The following is an 11,720-nucleotide window of genomic DNA, read 5'->3' as shown; positions in this document are numbered from 1 at the left end:
CTGAATTAGAAGTGACTGATAAGCAGGCCTTGAAAGCTCTGGAGTAGTTTCAAAGTGTTGAAAGCATAGTCCCTGAGTGTGCTAATGCTATGGAAGCCAGACATGGGAAACAGTCACGCAGGGAGAATGCCTTGTCCCTGCATCTGCTGTCTTTTGGGGTGACATTTCTTGGTGTAGCAGGGAAGTGAAAATGTTGACTCATTTTCACTGAGATGAGTCTGAGGGGAATAACAGTAGTGCTCAGTGAGGCTGGATTCCCTTCTTATCTCTGCCCGTAGTCATTCTTTCCTTAAAAGAGGCTTTTATTTGTGATGAGGGTTGTTTTTGTTTTTTTTTTTAATAAATACACAGCTAATCCCTATTTTACATGTAAATATAGACAGCACAGAAGTCTGTAAAGATTATGGATGCCCCTTTTGGCAAGCAGTATCTTTTAATAGCATTGTGTGCAGTTAATCGGGTTAAGCAAAAGCACCAGTGGAACAAGAAGTCCACGTTCAGGGAAGGAGTAAGTGTCAGACCTCTGGAGAGTTGTTGGTTAGCAATACTGGGCAGGTAGCAGAGAAGAGTTTTTTTCTTTTTTTTTTTTTAGTTTGCCTCAGTGATGTCTGTGGTTGGAAAACAACAGGAGTAAAGCAAACTGTTAAACTGCAGGAGCCTTTTGCTATTGTGTTTCATAACAGATATGGTAAATGCTCATTGCTCCTGGGCTTCATCCAGTGTTTTCTGCCCAGACTGAGTGTTCAGTGCATTGGGCACTGGTTGTGAGGGCTTGTGCCCTCTCTGCTCTTCAATTCTAATTAAGTGGAAGGAGTGCAAGGCATCCCATGTATGTCAAAGGCAGGAATGAAAAAATTGGTGCAGAAAAATAGGAAAGGCATTGAAGAGGGTGTTGCTCTTTGTCATGGAGAAAGCTCATTGCTGCGGGCGTTGTCTGGAAGAAGGCTCTCCAGTCAGTGAAGAGGAAAACAATACTTGTAGAGTTTCAGAAATGCCCTGAAATAGGCATTTACTTTAAGACAGAGGCTCTGTGCCCTGGAAATGCCTGTGTCAGTCAACTGTTGTGGAGGATTGTAAGATATCTAGTTCAGATGTAGAGGTCTGGAAACATCTAATGTTACATTCACGGTGTCCGGGGAGCTGGGCAAGGGGGGCCCCTTGATATCACTTTAAATGAAGACGAGAATTGTATGCGAAGGGAGCTGCAGGGGACACAGGGTGGGACACACCTTGCTGAAGTGTTGCTCAGCGAGCTCGTGGTTGGCTGGGGCGAGGGCAGAGGTCCCAGGGACCCAGGAGACCGCTGCTGGAGCTTTGCACAGCGTGTGTGCGAGGGTGCCAGGCCCACAGCATCAATCCCATATTGATGTGTTTTGAGCATAGGACTCTGGAAAAACTCTGTTGTGTTTTCGTACCCCTGGCAGAGCTGTGACCGGTGCACCATCTCTTTGCCATCATGTGCACACACAAGGGCTTATTCTTGGGCATGGTGTGCTTCCAAGAGAGCATGTGTAGGTCACAGAGTTTCTCATTACAGTTTTCCATGGTACTGCAGATGTGATTTCACTAATTCTCCAAGAACAATAAAGCAGAATTCAGCACAGGGCAAACCAAACGCAGGTAACGCAGATGCCTATTTCTGGTAGCATTTTTCAGGTTACCATTAACCTTTCATTTGAAATTTAATGCTGAGGACTACACATTGATCCTGAGCAGTTTCTTGGAACAGCCCCAATTTTCTGACACTGTTGGGGCAGCACAGCATCCAGCTGCAGACATACTTGGCTTCTGCTGCTGCAGGCAGGGGTCGACTGCAGCCTGCAAGGAAAGCTGTCAGCTGCAGCAAGCAGGGAAAGCTGGCTCCTTTGCAAGGAGCGAGCCCCAAACAAAGGTGGTCTAAAAGTGTTGGCAGAGGCAAAGGATGAGAGAGGGGTCTCTCTGTAGGTTCCAGCTGGTTTACTGCCAGTGGAGGGTCCAGGGCCAAAGACCAGGAAAAAGGGGACAGCGCAGCATTTTATGCGGGGGTGGAACAAAGGGAAACAACCAATGGGGATTGACTGAGGAGGAGGAGACAACAGGGGAATAACCAATGGGGATAACCTAGGGGAGGGAATTACATAAACCAACCAATGGGACATCGAAGAAGGGAGAACTTTCCAGAACTAAAACATAAGCAACTAGGGGAAATACATAAACATGAATTTATACATAAAACTGGGTGGAGAACTCCTGAACCAATAAACTTAAAACACGTAAACTAAGAACCTCTAGGAACGTGGGAACTCGCCATAACCGCGGTGTGAGAGTCAGAGCTCTGTGTTCTGGAGGCCTGTCTGCCAGTTCTCTGAATGCTCTGCTGCTGTGGCCCCTGCCACATGCACTGCAACAATTTTCCATTTAGAAAATTGCATGTTTTCCAAGTTTAACCCTATGTGGATGTTGTTAATTTTTTCTTGAGAGACACTTTCCAATGGAAAGTTACTTTTTGGGTCTGAAATTCAAACCAGTTTTTCCAAACCCTAGGAATTATGATCAATAAATAAGAAATTCTGTAGGAAATTATAGCTGAACTGAGGGAGGGACATATTTAGAAGATGAAGGCTAAGAGCAGAAAAGTAATAAAACAGAGTCAGAATTACAGTTAAAATTAAAACAGGGTTGTGGCCAAATGTAAAGATACTATATGAGTTGATGATAGTGGGAAAAAACATTGAAAGCAGAGCCAGAGTAGTAGCTGGCAACAGATAACATCTGGCAATGGATTTGCCATGAAATTCATTTCAGAGAACTGGTGGGTGAAGAAATTTTTCTGTCATGGGGTTGGAAGTAGACAATCTTTAATGTTCCTTTCAACCCAAGCTGTTCTGTGATTCTGTGAAGAAATCCCAACATAATGCAGTAGCATTTTTCCATGAGAAACAAAGGTGGTGTGAGTGTCCCATGGTGCTGGGGAGGCTCCACGGTCAGCCTTCTATATTTGAAAGTTCAAATTCCTGAGGCAGATTAGAAGCACTGTGCCTGGTAAGCAGCATTAATGGGCAATTTCCGTGCCTGAAACACTGTGTGTAATGAAAGGTGTGGGTGCTGCAGCCAAGGTGTGCTTCCAGCTCATAGGGATGGACCTCTGAGCTATGCTGGGGGCTGAGGGCATCACCATGGCTGCTAAACCAGCTTGAGATGCTGGATCATGTAGCTGAACCACAGCTCCCTGTAGTTACATTCACCCACCATAAGTAGCCACAGCAGTTAATTTAAAGTTGAAGTTGTGAGCTGCTGCTGTGCCTGTGATGCAGCACAAATTATTCTGGTTACAAAAGATGGATACAGCGGGGCCCTCAGTATTTGTTTCATAGAATCATAGAATCACAGAATGGTTTGTGTTGGGAAGGGACCTTAAAGAGCTCATGCCAAACCCTGTGCCATGAGCAGGGACATCTTCCACTGTCCCAGGTTGCTCAAAGCCCCATCCAACCTGGTCTGGAACACTTCCATGGATGGGGCATCTACAGTTTCTCTGGGGAATTTTTTTTTTTGCAGATTCTTTGCAGGAGGGTTGGAACTAGATGATCTTTAGGTTCCTTCTAACATAGACCATTCTGTGATTCTGTGGTTCTCTGATTCTAAGACAGTAGCATTGGTAGCTGGCAGAGATTTTTGTGTATGTATGGGTATATGACCAAAGGCAAAAGTTAATTCGAAGAGTCTTCAATACTGTCACTTATCAGATTAACAGCCATGTCCACAGAGGTGTCTTCAGACATAAAGCTGAATTGAAAGTCAGATAGAAAACAAGCAAACAAAAAACCCCACCCCAACCACACTTCCACAAGGGAACTGAGCACAGTACAGGGAAAAGTAATTGAAAGAGACCACAGAGAACTCTTGTTCTGCTGTACAAACTTTGTGAGTCTTGTGACTCCTCTGTGGACACTGTTGCACACAGGGATGGGGTGGTCAGAGGGAAGGACATGTGTTATGTCCATCTCTCCAGAAACCTCATCTGAATGGTTAAAGCTGGAGAGGTTTCCATGGAGGAATGGAAACTTGACTCATGTGCCTGAACATGGAAGAAGAACAGAAGCCTTGTATTCTTTATAATTTTTGTTGCTGTCCTGAATTTTGAATCCCTGTTGATAGTTGACAGCTATCCAACCATTAGAGGGGGTGTTTATGCACTGCATGATGTGTCCCTCACAGCTGCCTCACTTCTGGGACCCAATTTGGCTGCAGAGGAATTACACTGCTGGCTCAACATCACTGAAGTGTGCTTTGAGAGGGTGGCTATGAGAGCAGCCTGGATTGTTGACACCAAACTGCTGTCTGTAATTTTTTGACCTGATACTAAATAGGAAATGGATCTGAAAGTGCATCAGAGTGCTTCAATATCCTTTTCTCTGCTTCACTCCAGTCTTGCATATTTAATTTAATAGATTAATTTTTTCTTATGTCATATGAACTAGGAGATGGATCTATTACATTTATGTATTCTGGTCACCTTGTAGGCAGATTTCATACCAAGATTCAGGACTTTTTTTTTTAATGCATTCCTGAAAGATTGCATAATTAGATGAAAGGGGGAAAATACATATTATATTTGAGTATATTTGTAGAGTTGGGAGTGTGTTATATCATATTTCATGTGTTGATCTGGGTTTAGTTTTTTTGAGACAAATAGTTTTCCTTGTCACTGTGCTGTGAGTTAGGTTTCTAAACCATTGATTGAGCTACAAAGATAATTATTGAGCTTTGAAAATATTAATTCCAGAGAAATCAGATTATTATTTGCACCTGGATGCAAAATAGCAAAGGCTTTAATGATGTTTAGGTAGAACTTTATTAACATCTGAGTATCTCTGGAGAGCTATGGTAACAGTAGGAGAAGTATTAAACTTGGTATTGTTTGTTTTAGTAAATTCTCATTGTAAATGAGAATTTCAAGTCTTCTCCGTGTGAGTCAGCTGAATATTTGCAGGAATTAACTAATCTATTATCAGAGCCAGCATGGATCAACTCTTACGCAGCTGATCCCCCTTCTTCTGCTCCATCATGTACAATGTCAACTGCAAGGGAAGGAACAGGGAAAGATTGTCTCCAAAATAATCCCTGTGTGCACAGAGTAGCTCCTCCTGGGGTAGCAGAGGGTAGGGCCTGATGTCTGCAGTCATGGCAGGAAGGCAGATTTCTGCTGCCTCTTGCTTGGGGTTTGCTGTAGTGAGAGTGAGCTGCACCAACTAAAGAGATCTTGGGCTTGTGCCTTGGGCTGCAGACAAGGCCACTGCCTTCCCTCCTTGTTTCATGGCCAGTCCTACCAGGAGAAGACAGATAAATTAAAAGGAGCCAACCGGACTCTATGGATCACCACACCAGGCTGCCCCAAAATGATGTTCAGAAACATCGAGCCTGTGGCTAAATTTTCCTTGGCCCCATGAATTTTTGTGTTATTTTTATGGGCCATGAAGGGATGTGCAGTAATGAAGGTGGGGTTCCCCTAAGGAAATGGAGAAGACTCCATCCAAATTAAGTGGCTAGTTTCCCTCTGTAGCCAGTGGGGAGAAAGAAGTGTTTCTAGGATGGGTTATCTCCTTGTCCCCTCTGCAACAGGTGTCTAAAATAGGCACATGGCCAGTGTTTTACCTTGATTACTGCAGAGGGAGCTGGAGGTGGCCTTGCCCATGTGGAGCCATTTTGAGGAGCTTGCCAGGACGTGTCATTTGAACACAGGTCTGTTCCCTCTTACGAAAGTCATTCACTGTTTCTGCCAGCTCCACCCCAACTCTCTCTTGGTACCAAACTGGTTGAAGAATGAGATGTTGCTGAGGTTTATTTTAATCATAAACTTCTGGGCTCTGAATTTGAAAACAGAGCTATAAACTCAAAACTAAAAATGTAATTAAATGTGAGTCTAGATTTTATGTGGGATCTGAGTCAATACTACTAATAAGATGAATAGCTAATATTCTTTCCTAGCTAATGCTAGGAAGTTTCTTAACTGTTTTTCACTGAGTCTTCCCAGGGCTTATCTCAGCCACAGAGACCATGGCACTGATCTCCCCTAACACCATCGTTCTGCGTTGAGGTACTCCTCAGAGCTGACCCTGGGTGACATTTTCAGAGGTATCCCAGTACTGGGTTTATCTGCCCTAATTTGCCTGGGATTCCTCTGAAATTGTCAGAGGGAAAGGCACTTGCAGAAGGAATCATCCCATCCGTCTTAGACATCCAGCCTATCATGGCATGACTCATGCTCTTGAGTATGGCTTGCTCCATTGATCAAAGAGGAAGCCTTGCTGGCTGCTGTAGATCAGCTACTGTGATGGACAGAAATTTTTGATCAATCCTGCTCTAAGAGACAGGGAAAAAAATTCTAGTGGAATCTGCATCCTGTCTATCAAGTGCTTTTGCAAATCCCAACTTCTGCCCTAGCATTTGTGCTGCACAGCTTCTGATGAGTGCTGTGCTTGCTTTGTGATGATACATGGCAATCATCAAAGCTGCACAGTATGTTCCACGCCAGCTACTTCCTCTCTGGTTTAATTACAACTGAGTTTGCTAATCCCAGTCTTGATTAATGAGCTTAATATGCAAATGTTATGATGAAACTGAAACTCTTTGTAATTGCTTGCAGACAGATTACCACTTCGAGTACACAGAGTGCGACAGCAGTGGCTCCAGATGGAGGGTGGCTGTCCCGAATCCGTCAGTGGAGTGCTCTGGACTACCTGACCCCGTGAAAGGGAAGGAATGCAGTATGTTGTGACTTTTCATTTTACAGACTGTTACCTGCTTTTTGTGCTATTTACCTTTGTAGGGCTTCTAAGGTCTGCCACTGATGTCCCGAGTTTCCTTGAGTTGTCCTTCCCCTCCAATCCGACTTTGTCTCCTGGAGATGTGGAGCAGGGATTGTCTTTGCAGTGTATCTGTGCAAGTCACGGTCTGTTACAGGTAGCCTTTTATGCTGATTCACAGACAAGGCACATCTATGACAGCACTCCTGAAGAGGTATGGTTGCTTGTCTTGAGCTGCCCTGCTCCCCAGTTCTGCAGCTCTCCAGTTCATTTGTAGCTGTACTTGCCCAAATGGTGCCCAGGAGTGGTCAAACTATATTTGCATAGTGTCCAGATTCTCATTACTTCCATTATTTAGCTAATTCATAAGCTGAATGTATAAGGAATGGTAAATGTCTTACTTGCCTGAGTTATTTTTATGACGAAGCTCCTGCATTTTATTTATTTATGCATTTGTTTTTTTAACAATTTGGAGTGTTTTCATATCACTTGGTTCTCCATTTTTTTTAAATGTTGAAACACTTCTTTGCATCTGGCATATAAACGAACTGCTGCTCTGCAAACACATCCCTCACTGCTTTGTAGCTTCCCAGTTTGAATGCTCTTTCCCATCACACTTCCTTGCTCTAGCAATTCTCTCCACAAAAGATGCTAGCGGTAATTTATACCAGGGGGTATAAATTATTGTATCTGACAAATAGGATGAACAATGGCAACATTTTTGCAGTTCTATTGTAGAAGAGGTGAGATTTACTCACTCCTGACTCTCCTTCTCTAAAGGTTTATTTTCATTTCTTTATGTTCCAGTGTGAGGTACATAAATGTTTTCTGTAGCAGTGTTGATCACTGGAAGGTTTCTGACTGCTTGCAAGCGTCATTTGTCAATGTGTCATTCCTGGTATTTGGGTTTAGTTTCCAAGGTTTTAAATCTGGAATCTCTGTATATCCTTACGAGGTGCTTTTTACAGTTACAGAAATACAGACCTGAGAAGCATCTCAGGTGATCCCATAATTCATCCTCCAGCCCAAATAGCTGTAGTAGAGATGACTGTCATTCATGGCTGATGTTTGGCTGGACTGTTTTCAGGCACTCTAGTGATGAAGAGCCCAGAAGCTCTCCAGCTATTTGCTCATATATTTTGTCCTTTTCATTTTCCCTCCTGTTAAAGATTTTTCTGCTGTTGAATCTCCGTTGTTATACTTCAAGCCTATCACTTTTTGCTACCTGCACTATAAAGGAGCAGATAGTTTTATTTCTTCTGCTGCACAACCACTTTTGGTGTACCTTGGAGTACATAGGTATAACTCGTTTTTTCTGACATACATTATTTCTTCTTAAATCTTGTGATAAATGGCTTAAGGTCCAGCAACATTACACTATCCTCAACTTTCTGCTATAGATTTCAACAAATGGTTCACTTCCCTCTTCATTTTCTATTATTTGTGCCTGTTTCTGGTCTTTAAATCACTTACAATGAGAATTCAGCTGGTTTATAACAATAGATGAATCTCTGGCTTCTCAGTATCTGGCCTCTGCGAGACAAGGTGAAAACTTTTCCCAGCAGATGGGCTCTGATATTATACACTAAAATACAGGATTCTGTTAAATATACTGGAAGACTCATCTCCTTCTTGTAATGTTGCTGTTAAATCCCATGACAGTTCATCTGGTTTGAGAAGCAATCAGATATTTGGCTTTTTTACTGAAGCCCTCAGATCTCATCTCCCTGGGCTCTTGGAGTTCTGCAGTTTTTTTCTGTGTATAGTAAATTAACTGGCTTCAGGAGCTGTCTGGCTATGTTCTGATGACAAAAGTAATTTTAGGTTTCTTATCTCTTAGTCTTTCACCTTTTGCTGAAAGAACAACCAATCTTTCAGCCTGAAAACATGAATCTGTCAACAGCAGTCAGTCACTGCAGAAATGTGCAGGGAACCCTTCTCCCATTCAGCTTGGCTAATGTGGTGGTTTTTACTGTAAAATATTTTAACCAGAGTAGAGTTTGGCTGACAGTCCATTCTCCAGTGGGTGGGATAAACTGGGAGAGGCAGCTTTTGAAAACTGACTGCCCTGCAAATCTCTAGAGTTTGCACATGGGGGTCTGTTGTTGATGATGTGTTGAAAATGCTGACAAATATCTCCTTACTGTCTTGTCATATTCTCTAAGCTGGTGGCTTCTGTCTCATCTGACAGCACAGCAGCTGGACCAAAGACATCTTACACTAAAAGCATGCATTTCTGCACCCTAAGGAAAACAAAAAGTTCTGTATCTGAGGCGTCTACAACTCACGTTCTTGGTGGATTGTGTGCAGAGTGGGATTTGTGCTTCAGGCTTGGCCAGGGGTTGCACACAACTCACATTGATGGCTCCTTGAGATGCCTTCCTTCTCTCTTAGGCCTGGTGCTATTTTATCCCAAGATCTATCAAGAAATGCCAGAACTATGCCATATCCTCTGAGGTGAGTCTTTCTGGGCATTCTGAAATTTATTCAGATTCTCTTACGTCTCAGAGGACTTACCCTGTGCCAGGACATATCACACCGGCATTTTGGCATTTGGTAGAATCCTGGAGTCTCCTTGGGTCTTTCTTTGGTCCTTCAACCTGCAGAATCAGGGCCTACAGTAAAATCAGTCTGGGTAGGATGAGTTCTAGCTTGAGAGGTCGGTTATCTTCAGAAGTTTTGTTCAGCATCTGTTAGTCCTGAGATACACTGCGGCCAACCATGTCTCTGGTCTTAAGAGAGAGTTGCACTTGTATAGCAGTTGCAGTTGTAAAGCAGCATGAGCTCTTAGGGCTTTTTTGTCTCCTTGAGATTGTAGAGCCCTCAGTGGACACAATGGATATGGGGGAATCTGTATGAGAAAGTGAGGTTTTTTGGAACACATCTGCTGTCACTGCGGACTTTGCAAAGTTTGCAGCTGTTTTCATCTACTCAGAAATGCTGCTGCTTGAGAATATCTGCCACTGATCTTTCCTGCTCCCTGAAAACAGAAGTGACGTGCAGGCTGTCATTAATTTTGAATCCTGAGAATACTGTGACAACCTCTCCTTCTTCCAAATGCTCAGCAGTCATTCTCTTTAAATTGTGCCTGAACTAGGAATTTGAAAGATGGTATAACAATATGTTAAATGTCTCCTGCTCTGTAAGTACGTCTAGGCTGTGGCCTCCAGTGGAATGGAAAGACACTTGAGATTGCTAAAAATGTGTTAGCTCAGGTGCTTCCCATGTCTGGAGCAATTGAACTGTTGCACCAGAGCTCAGTTGGTATCTTGAGATGTGCTCGTTTTCAGGATGCTGTGTTTTACTGCTTTTCGTTTGAATGAACCCATTTAAAATTAGGTTGGATATCTCTGTGCTTTGCTGCATTTTGAAGCACACAGCGACCTGCAAATCACAACTGACTGTGTCCTGCTGAGCACAGCCCCAACATTCCCTAGAACTGCTGTAGGCTCCGAAACCTGCCAGGATTCTACCCTGTTTTTGAGTCTTCAGAAACTTAATCAGCAAAGTTCACCTGCAGAGAGGAGAGTGTCCTTTGAGAAATAGTCGTGGGGTTCATAGTAGAAAGGGCTGTCATGTTTTGACTACTTTACGACCTGGTTATTAGAAGGGTTTTTTCACCTTCTTCTTGCCACAAGCACGAGCAGCACAATGATCCACCTTCCCTCCTGTTACCCTCCTGCCCTCCACACCTCTCCCATGTAGGTGGTAGGTGGGAAGGAGGAAGGAGGCTCGCAGGAGAGGTTTTTGTGGTGCTGTAGGAGGTCCTGCTGTGCAGTGACCCAGATATGTGAGGGAAGCTGCAGTAGCAGCTCTTCAGTTGCAAGGCACTGGGACCATGTGTCCTGTTCTGTATTTCACTCCTCTCTATTTTTTCTGTTCTCCTTGCCATATGGGGCTGTAGTCATCACCACTTTCAGACCCTGCAGCCTGTGTTTTCCCATTCAGCATGGTGTGGTACTTCAGTGGTCACCCTGTGGGGCTGGGCTACCTCTGGACAGGCCATGGCATGGCCAAACCAGACTGCTTGGACACCTCTCAGGTTTCTGTTTGTTCAGAGCTGAGTCACATTTTTAATGCTGTCACATTACGGTTGCAAGGGTTCCTGTGAAGAGATGCATTCAAAGTCCAGAAAGATCTTGGCTAGGAAAAAGGCAATATTTATTACTCCTAGACCTACTCTGTCTCTCCTCTGCTTCCCGTTTAAGATGTCCCCTCCAGGCGTTTTCCCAATACTGTTTTGGAGGTAGGGTACATACATGGAGGTGGAGGTGGCAGACAGAGAGCTTCCCTCAGCAGAATCCAGACCTCTGAATCACTCCTGACAGTTGGGAATGTGCTTTACTAATTTGATCTCCTTCATTTTTAATTACCACAGATCTCCCTCTGATCCCTTCATGAGTCTGATAGCAGGAAAGGAATTTAGCTGATAAGGATCACTGCCATCAGGGCAGTTGCTTGGGGTTTTAAATAGAAAATATTGATGGCAGTCCAAGGGAGCAGTTTGCTTTAGGGCTAAGCCCTTGCCTGCACCCCTTTATGGCTGTTATCTCTGGGAGCTCTTTGTTTTGGTGTGGGGCTGTAGGCAGTGTCTAATGGGGACTTTTTGGGATTTGACAGTGGGAGCAGCACTTGGCATCGTCCTCATGCTGACACTGCACTGCAGTCTGTTTCTGTGGCCACCATCAGGCTCTTCTGCCAGCCTGACCATATGCTGCATGTTTTACACTCAAGAGTCTGAATTCGGAGCCTGCCTTCCTTCCTTCCTTCCTTCCTTCCTTCCTTCCTTCCTTCCGAATTCCGAATTCCTTCCTTCCGAATTCCTTCCTTCCTTCCTTCCTTCCTTCCTTCCTTCCTTCCTTCCTTCCGAATTCCGAATTCCTTCCTTCCGAATTCCTTCCTTCCGAATTCCTTCCTTCCTTCCTCCTTCCTTCC

At 43.9% G+C, this 11,720-nt stretch overlaps 1 protein-coding gene across 1 annotated transcript in view; it reads left to right on the top strand.

Moving 5' to 3' along the window:
• Positions 1-6,625: 6,625 nt before the first annotated feature.
• KIAA1324L (KIAA1324 like) overlaps positions 6,626-11,720 on the top strand; it is a 47,055-nt gene continuing 41,960 nt past the window's right edge. The window contains exon 1 of the mRNA XM_008638362.2: positions 6,626-6,746. The gene's annotated coding sequence lies outside the window, so the exon portion shown is untranslated. The remainder of the gene's footprint in view (positions 6,747-11,720) is intronic.

This window comes from Corvus brachyrhynchos, unplaced genomic scaffold, assembly GCF_000691975.1.
Source record: "Corvus brachyrhynchos isolate BGI_N302 unplaced genomic scaffold, ASM69197v1 scaffold307, whole genome shotgun sequence".
NCBI classification, from domain to species: Eukaryota; Metazoa; Chordata; class Aves; order Passeriformes; family Corvidae; genus Corvus; species Corvus brachyrhynchos.
This window is presented reverse-complemented; position numbering and strand designations above follow the sequence as displayed.